This window comes from Centruroides sculpturatus, unplaced genomic scaffold (assembly GCF_000671375.1).
Source record: "Centruroides sculpturatus isolate CEXI.00-Female unplaced genomic scaffold, Cexi_2.0 scaffold151, whole genome shotgun sequence".
NCBI classification, from domain to species: domain Eukaryota; kingdom Metazoa; phylum Arthropoda; class Arachnida; order Scorpiones; family Buthidae; genus Centruroides; species Centruroides sculpturatus.
In genome coordinates this window covers 367,067-376,673 of record NW_019384363.1, presented here as the reverse complement: position 1 = coordinate 376,673, position 9,607 = coordinate 367,067, and positions in this window count along the sequence as shown.

The following is a 9,607-nucleotide window of genomic DNA, read 5'->3' as shown; positions in this document are numbered from 1 at the left end:
ATAAAGTATATTGTCATTCATTATAATCATAACCTAAGAAAGATGAGTCGGAGTCTGAGCCGATCATAAATATAAGTCCTTTTCCTTCTCCAAAAGCCTTATATATAAATATATATAGCCTATAAATTAATAAAAACTGAGATTTTTAACCATTTATCAAAAGAAATTTTTATTTATATCAATTTTTTAATTTATTTTTAATCCTTTGTGTCCCTTTGTGTCTTAAGGCATAATAATACTTCGTATAACATTTACACTCATCTTAAATGATTAATAAATGTCTAATATATAATTTGCATGTTTCGATCAGTGGCTTTAAGAATAAGCAATTTAGTTATTCTCCTAAGGCCTGGCGATTTAAGGGCCTCAGACACGTAACAATATATTCTTAATCCTATACACGGAATTCAGTATTAACTAGTGTCCTGGTCCTTGTACAGTATCAGGTATCGTGCGATAAGAGCTATATATTATATAAAGTTATATAGAAGAGGGCCTCTCAAATTTACGTTTAAGGCCTCGTATTACCTACACAGCTGTCTGATTTTAATTAAAAAAATAATCAATAATATTAAAATTATTAAATCGAATCCTTCTTATAAAACTTGCGTAAATGAATTTAGAGCAATGTTTTCTCCCACAAAATTAATAGAAACGGGATTGAAAAATACAATTTAATTAATTATATTTTTTTATTTATTATACAAATCTTACGAATAAAAGAAAGAATATACAGGGAAGCTTAGGAACTTCCGGTCTATAACGTGATAAATTTAATTAATCGCTGATTTTTAATTGAATTAATATTAATTATTTACTAATATATCTTTATAAAGTTTCGATTGTCATTAACAAGTTTGTAATGCCTAGATAAATATTATTGTTTAAATTACATGTTAGTGAATTGCACTTATTATAGTTACACTTTTGGAAATATTGTCTCCAATGGCATCAATTCTCTTTCTAATATTACCTTGTTTCGTAAAACTTGGCTCATAATCTGTGATTTGATATACGAGACCAAAGTCTTTTCTGTGATTTACAGCCGGATAATTATATTATTGTTTGATGTTTCATAACGATAATCGCTATTAAAATGTTTAAGTGGCATTTATGAAAACAATTAATTCTTATCTACGATTTTAAAATATTCAATTTATTGTTTAATTTGAAAGGAAAATTCATAAAGACAATGTTAAAGATTTTAAAGATAACACTAGACCAGTTGTGTTGTTTTAAAAATAGATAATTTTTTTTAATGTTCCTTATTAATTTTATGAATATTTTTTAAGGTTTTATAATATAAAAAATGACACATTTAAATAGAAATAATCTTAAATATAATTCAGATAGAAAATTAAAATATGGGGTGGTCCAAAAGTCAGTTAACACGTAAACGTAACTTTTCCCCCTCGCCACTATCGTAATGAGTTAAAATTCCATCTGGTCCTTGGATTTTTTAATAAAATTCTTAATTAAGATATATTTATGTCTTATTTTTAAGTTGTATAAAAAAAAATAACAAATAAATAAATAACGTGTAGAGTGGCCCGAAAATCAGTTAACCCTTGTAAAAACTAAATTGCAATTGGTATTGGTAATTAAATTCTACAGTGGTTAACGAACTTTTGGTCTAATATGTATATTATTTCTAATAATTATATCTTTATTCTTAAGTTTTATATATTACGTAAACAAGGAATATCTTAGTTTTGAAACTAATTTCTTTATAGAATATTAAATATTTAAATTATAAATATTTACAAAATTATAAAATTAATGCATTATTTAAGCAATTCTCTTATAAATTCATTACAACACGAACATTAGAGATGACATCCCTCTTTATACACGCAAAACTTACAAGTTAGTTAAAGATTAAAATTAAAATTACTTTTCGCTTTATTTTAAATTTATATTTAAAATGTATTAATCAATTATTATTTTTTTAAACATAATTTAATTTATTTTAACTATAAACGTAATTTAAATAAATCGATTAAAAATCCTGCTACCAGTTTTATAACTTTTCCGGCAACATTTAAAACGGTGCGTGTGGCGCCATCTGTTATGATATTTTATTAAGAAAACTTTTTATATTTTTAATTATTATGAAATGAAGAAAAGCTTAGTTTTGATAGTAAAAATGGGTTTTATATATTAAAAAGAAACTGTAAATGCTAATAATGAGTAAAATCATTAAGTCTGACATCACTGGAAATGGCACACACAATCTCCCCGTCTACTTGACCTTTAACCATCAAAATTTAAGGTCATCAAACCTCCTAAAAGGCAAACCTTCGTGCAAAGTTTCAGACATTTTCGACGAAAGGGACGGGAGTTATTAAGCTTCAAATTGGATGAACAAAATCCTACCCTCCACTCTAACATCTATACGTACAGAAACCCCCTTTATAAAGTATATTGTCATTCATTACAGTAGAGTTTAATTTTTGAGGGAAAACTATAGTAAAGTTTAGTGTATTCGTTGTATTAAGTTATTTACATTATATAATATTTTCAGTTAAATCGAAACTACTAATTCTCTGTTGGTTACACGATAATGCAATAATGAATTGTGTACATTTACGGTATGTAGCGAAGCATAATAAGTATACAAAGTTAAATCTAAGTTTAATTACACGTGTACGAAGTAATATTTTGTTTAGAAATTCCTATCGGGTCGTTCATATAAAGCGTACCCACAGGAAAAGGCCAGGAGGAGCAATTACGCCTCTTTCTTTTTTTTCCTTTGCGTTTTTTGAATAACAATTTAAAAAGTTAATTTATTTTAATATTTATTACATTAAGGTAGCTACAAGAGATGACCCCGCTGCCTCTTCGTTAAACCGTATGCAGATGCTATTACTATTTGGAATCACTCCGTGTGTTTTTAATTGGAGTTTACGTTCGAGTTTTACACGTGCTTTTACACTGGAGAGGTGAAGATAGTGTAAGTGGAAACCAACCATTAAATCAATATGATTTTAGTGAATTAATTAATTAGTTGATATATATCGTATAAGTTTTGTCTTCTGAGACAAAATCCTGCGGGTTTCCATGTCGAATCTTACACCTGAATGTTATCATTTCACTTACAGAATATAAAAAGGAGTTATACAAGTCGTAAAACGACATAATCCTTTTTTTGGGCTGCAATTTTCAATTTGCAGACCTGTACATTCCTACTGTCGCTGTCTGTCTGTTTGTCCTTCCTCAAGTTCCGAGAACAGAGTTAGATAGATGACCGGTATGATTCTGTTGTTATCAGGAAAAGTATGATTTACAGGGGCAAAGACACTACTAAAATCGAGAGCATATATTTTAAATTAAATAAATTAAAAATATGATTAAAAATTGTATCCTTTGCTCACCTTTTTAGCTTTACTTTGAACATGTGGCTGCGATTTCCTGACAAGTAACCATACTAAACTAGCTCGAACATTTATAAATATGACGTTTAACGTTTCTTTTAATAACTTCGACTATCCTAAACATCCATACGTAAGCCATTTCACCATCGAAATTTATTATTAATTTTAATTCGCTTCAATCTACACCACAAAGAATTTGGCATCATAAAGAATTCGGAATCAAAGTCCACACTCTCACGATTTTCGAGGCAATTCTGATACCATTGCCAGTTGGGTTAATCTTAAAAGATGAATATGAAACTGATCTAGTAAAATACCGAAATCCTCACAAAGAATTAATTATAGTCCTTCTACTTCGAAACAAAACGTAATTTCAGAATTTAATCCTATAGTTAGATGAATGATGAGATGAAAGCGCTTCGTTCTTCCACTAGGATGACCCGATTCGATTCTCTCAAGGGAGGAGACTAACCTTCTTCAAGATGTCTCCTCCTAGTACCTTTAAAATATAAAGAGGATTAATGGAAAAAAGATAATGTGATATTCCAATAAATGCGGAAAGTTTATTATTAAATTTGCATTTATTTTATAAATTAAATCCTTCAATACTTTTCTTTAAAGATTACCAAAGAAAAATATCTTTCTTTTTTTTCTACTGATTTCTAATTTACAAATAAGTATTTATTTAAGGCTGTGTCTTAAGAATTTATGTAAATGAGATACGAATTATTATTATTTTCATATAAAATTAAATCATTTGTGGAAGTTTTAATGCTTTTTGATAAACAGAAAATTTATAGGAGCTCGAAAACAACTGATGTAACTTGTCTAAAAACAACCAAAGCTATTAATTTGTGACATAAACAGACTAAGATATAATTGGAAGCTGTCTTCCGAGTATTATAGTAGAACAAACAACAAACTGTGAAAGAAAAATAAGGAAATAAGTTTAAATTAATTAAGGTATTTAGTATAGATAATGATAACAATGCGATGAAGAAAAGTATTTTGTAAAAATGGTAAAAATTCTTGCATTAAAATGATTAATGAAAACAATTGCGAAATTATTGAGTTATGTTAGATTAATTACAATAAAAATAGAGCAGTTTATGAATTTTAAGTTAATTTATTATTGCTTTCGATCGAATAATTAACAATTTTAAGATAAAAAAAACAAAGAAACATTAATTAATTATAGCAGATAAAGGAGAGTTGTGTTAAAATAGATTCTCTCTTCGAACGAACTGTATTTACGTACTATGCCCTCTCTTTTACGACCTAATTGGTCGCTGAAGTCGCAAAGCGAGTCCATAAGCAGAAATTATAAGTGAAAATGCAGTTTGAATTGTATCACAGTGAGAGAATCAACAAAAATGCTGCACTTAAATATGAAGTTTCATGCAGTTATTATAGAAAAAAAGGGGGTGCGCTCTATATATTCACACTTTAATGAAAACAAGTGTATATACGAAACTTTTAAAACATTAATTTTATAGTTTAAAACATAATTTTTAACGTTTTTGGGCTGCAATTTTCAAATTTCAGACCTATACATTCCTATTCTCTGTCTGTCTGTTCTTCGTAAATCTCCAGAACAGAGTTAGATGAAAATCGAGATCAGATATGGAAAGATTTGGGAGCCGATTAACTACATACGAACTTCCTATCTGACCGTAATTCATGCGAGTTTTATTACTATTTAACTATAGATTATTTTGAAGCGATATTTTGATTTCCGTATTAATAATTTAAGAAATATTGTTGAATATTTGTAAAAAATAAATAATATAAAATAATAATTTGCCTTACACAGTTAAACTTCGATTTAACGCCACCGCTTCTTGTTCGTCTATAAGATGTGACACTAAACTAAAATGCCTAAAATAATAAGTATTACGGTCAAACGGTATAGTTACTTTCCTACGTGACTTATATTAGAAACTAACATATAATTATTAAATAATTGGCTTAAACAAATCCTCACTTAATTTAAAACATCATAATTTTTATTTTTGAATTTTATTTTAATGTTTATTTGTATTTATTATTTAGTTTTTTCATTTACGCTAAAATTTCATACATTTTTATAAAAAATAAATCTTTTAGTGACTCTAATTTAAAATATATGCTCTCGATCTCAAATTAGTAGCGGCTTGCCCCTGTACATCATACTTTTCCTTATAGCAGAGTCATGCCTATCGTCTATGTATATTGCGACAACAGATTTTGCTTCTTATCCCTTTATGTATACAATCCGTCCCTCTCCATTCGCGCAATCATATATACAATAAATGTCAATTAATAACAGAATATTCCAAGATAAATAAATTATTTTGTATGCGCAAACACTCGGATGACCTCCTATCTCCCTGTGTCAGCATTCATCAACACCCTCCTGACATTCTCCCTCATATCGATGTCGCCTAACTCCGTTTTGGGGAAAATTTTGAATTGAAATCACGTGATTTTTTATGTAAACCGGAAGTTCGTGTTTAGTTAATCGGGGCTTCCTGCCCCCGAGTTTCCACATCTGGTCTCGACTTCCACCTATCTAACAACGTTCTCGAGATTAAGGGAAGGACAGACAGACAGGCAGACAATGGGAATTTATAAGTCTTCAATTATAAAATTAGCTCAATAAATAACTAAATCTACTTATAATTATCTAATCATTATTTAATTTATTTCAGATATTTTATTTCAAAATCATAAATATATTGAAAATGTTAGACATAGGTTTTAAAATCTTATTAATTTGCAAAAGGTTTTACAATTTTCCAGTTTGTTGCTTAATGTAAAATGTTTAGAAACATCTCTACACTCTCCAATATAAATTATTTTGTAAAGTAAAAATGATGCTNGCTAACGATTTATGTATTAATTAATCCCTTTTTTTAAAAAAACTTTAACAAACATTCTTCATTTTGAGACAATTAATTAACTAAAATTTACTGATTTTTAAATATATATTTTAAAAAAACTTTTTAATTAATCATTGTGTAAACTTTTCGAATTATTTATGGAAGATTTATTCTGTGCAATCTGCTTTCAATAGCATTATCTCAATTATATGTATTATTCATAATCTTCTATCATCACTAAATTTAAAGTCTATTTATTTTCTATATAATTTGTCACTTTTAATTAATACTTTAATCTAATTTATTCTTAAATTAGTCTTCTATTTAATTATTAAATTAAGTGTTCTGATCGTGGATTTAGAGGAGGGTTTCTAGACTTTTTTTTATGCCATTGAGTTTTAGTTACTGTACTCAAGTGAAGACTAAGGACCCTTCTCAGAATAATTGGGATGCAATTTGAAAACATTTCAGACTTATTTAACTATATAGGAACTTCCGGATTACATCGAAAGTCACGTAATTTCAATTCAAAAATTTTCTTTAGAACGGAATTTCATAGAATTACCGGCATGACTTCGTTGTTATCAGGAAAAGTATGATTTACAGGGGCAAGACATTATTAATTTCAGATCGAGAGCATATTTATTTTTATTTATTTTAAAAAGTCTATGTAAATAAGTTATTTGAAACTAAAACTCAATTTTTTATATTTAAATTTGATCTATTTTTATTTAAATCAATTTTTAAGTGGGTATTTAAAGATAATAAATAATATAAATTTAATTATAATATTCGCTTATAATTATAATCACGGCCTTAAAGCCTGAATATTTGTTAATAAATAACTCATATTTATTTTTATTAAATTGATAAATGTTATTCTAATTACTATCTGTGACTTATTATGTGTGTATTATACAGTGGGAAATTGTAGACCTATAAATTCTCACTATCTTTCCTTAATAATATGTATTTGTATATGTAGTTCATATGTAGTTAATCGTGACCTTCTGCCCGTAATCTTTCCATATCTGGCCTCAGATTTCATCTAACTCCGTTCTCGAGATGAAGGAGATTAAGGATAGACAGATAGACAGTCTACAATTTTCAAATTGCAGCCCAATAAATGAAAGAGATATCAGAAACAAAAATTAATTTCTTAATTATAATCTAATGCATTTTTGTGCTTAAACTTTTTTCTTAATTTTCTTATTCTTAAGCTTACATATTAAACAATACTAAAGTAAAGTAAGCTTATGAGAAAGCATCCGAAAAGTCATTCATTTTAGAAAAGATAATTTTACTTTAACGCTCGATTAATTTAGTAATTTACTATTTTAATTAATTTGAGAATTTAGGTAATTAATTTTTCAAGATATTTTCAAATAAAGTTTACAAGAACAAAAGTTTTATACATATAAAATTATTTTTTGATTCATTATTTCTATGATATAATTACTCTTATTAGAAGTTTTTTTTAATGTTAATAAGCAAAGTAGGATGTTTAAAATTGATTATTTAGAATATTTTCTTAAAGTATTAAATTTTCATTTATTTTTACCATTCTTAGGTTCGTTATAATTGAGAAAAGTAATGTCTTGCCTGTTTACTTTGATATTACTTTCCCCAAATTATGGCATGCCATGATGTACTGTATGAGATACAATACTGTACTGTAAAGCGTATCATCGTCTATTGTACATGTTTACAGTACATTCCACATTTAGTACATTACAGTTTACTGTAATTTAAATGTAAACGAATTTATGGGACACTATTGTTATATTTAAGTTTTAGTATATTAATTAGAAGATTGTTCTATCAGAGAAAAGAGAGATTTATAAATTTTACGTATTTAATTCACCTTAAAATTACTTCTGGTGATTGAATAACACCTTTAAGAAAATTTATGAACAACTTAATAATGCCAATCTTCAATGGATATCTTTCTGTTTTTGCTCTAATCACGTATTCAGGTACAGACAATCCAATTTACAAAGTAATTCAAAGAAATAAAGCTGGATACTCTAATCCATGTAAAAATTTCTAGGTTCATAATGGAGCTAGATTAAAATAAATGATAAAGTTTAAATTTTATTCTAGAAACTAAGAACATTAAATTTTTCTTTATTTGAATAGCATGAGACATTCTATATATAAAATGAACATTAAAGAATAATGTATTATCAAACATCACATCTAATGTTTGTATTGATAAACCACTTCTATTTTACAATGATAAAAAGAGCATTTATCTGCATTTTCAAGTCTTCCACCCAACCTAACAGCTAAACTTTTCGACTTGATAATATTTATTTCAAGATCTTTTTTTCGTAATAAATCTTAAACGCGTAAATATTTCTCTAAAGACTAATTTTAATAAAGAGATGGTACATGATAAGTATGTTAGTTCGTAATTAGCACCTTGATTATTTTCTGAATAAAATTTCAAAAGGTGTGTAATTGAAGATCATTTATATATAAAATAAAAAGATATAGACTAAATAGATCACCCCGTGGGATACCTCTAGATCCCTCAACAGTTTCAGTAAATTCCCCTTGCTGAATTATCTGCATAGCTTAAATTTAGAAAATAAAAAGAATTTGAATAAATTTAACAGAAAGATTTAATTAGCATATTAATCAATTTATTAATATTGACAGAGTCGAAAGCCTTTGAAAAATTTTCAAAAGAAAGCCAACAAACGTAATTTTGATTTTAAGTTGTATAAGTGCAGAAGAAATGAAAGAGACGAATTGAAAGAACCTTTTCTCTTAACGAAAGCAAATTGCTGAAAATCCGGCAAATTTCTATCATTCAATGAATTAATCTATTCTTCAACATATGACAAAATGCTTTTATAAAGTAAGGTACTGGTCTATAGTTGTCGGGTTTTTCACGCCTACTATTCTCATAGATCACGCTGTAAATAATTTTATTTCAGTTATCTGGAATCGACTCCAATGTATATTATTATTATACCAATTGAAATGAATGAGATCCTTAATTCACCACAACATTTACGATTTTTGATTTTACACATATTCTTGTAGATTTTCTTATGCGAAACATAAAGAATTCTCTATATTATCATTATTTTTTTAAGGTTATTGGTGTTTCGTCACACACAAAGTAACGAACCAATCAAGGAGCGAAGTGAGCTGCATTCATTATCAAACTATAAATTCTTTAGGGACCTGCAACTCGAAAATTCGTAAAACAAATTACGTGCTTTAACTGATTCGATCAAACAAGAGTTAAAGCACTTTTGAAAAGTTTCAATTGGATCGTTTAAATCATCTATATTTGAAATGACAAAAATTAAACTTAACTTTGTGGAAAAATAATTTATTATCGAATATTGTTTGAAA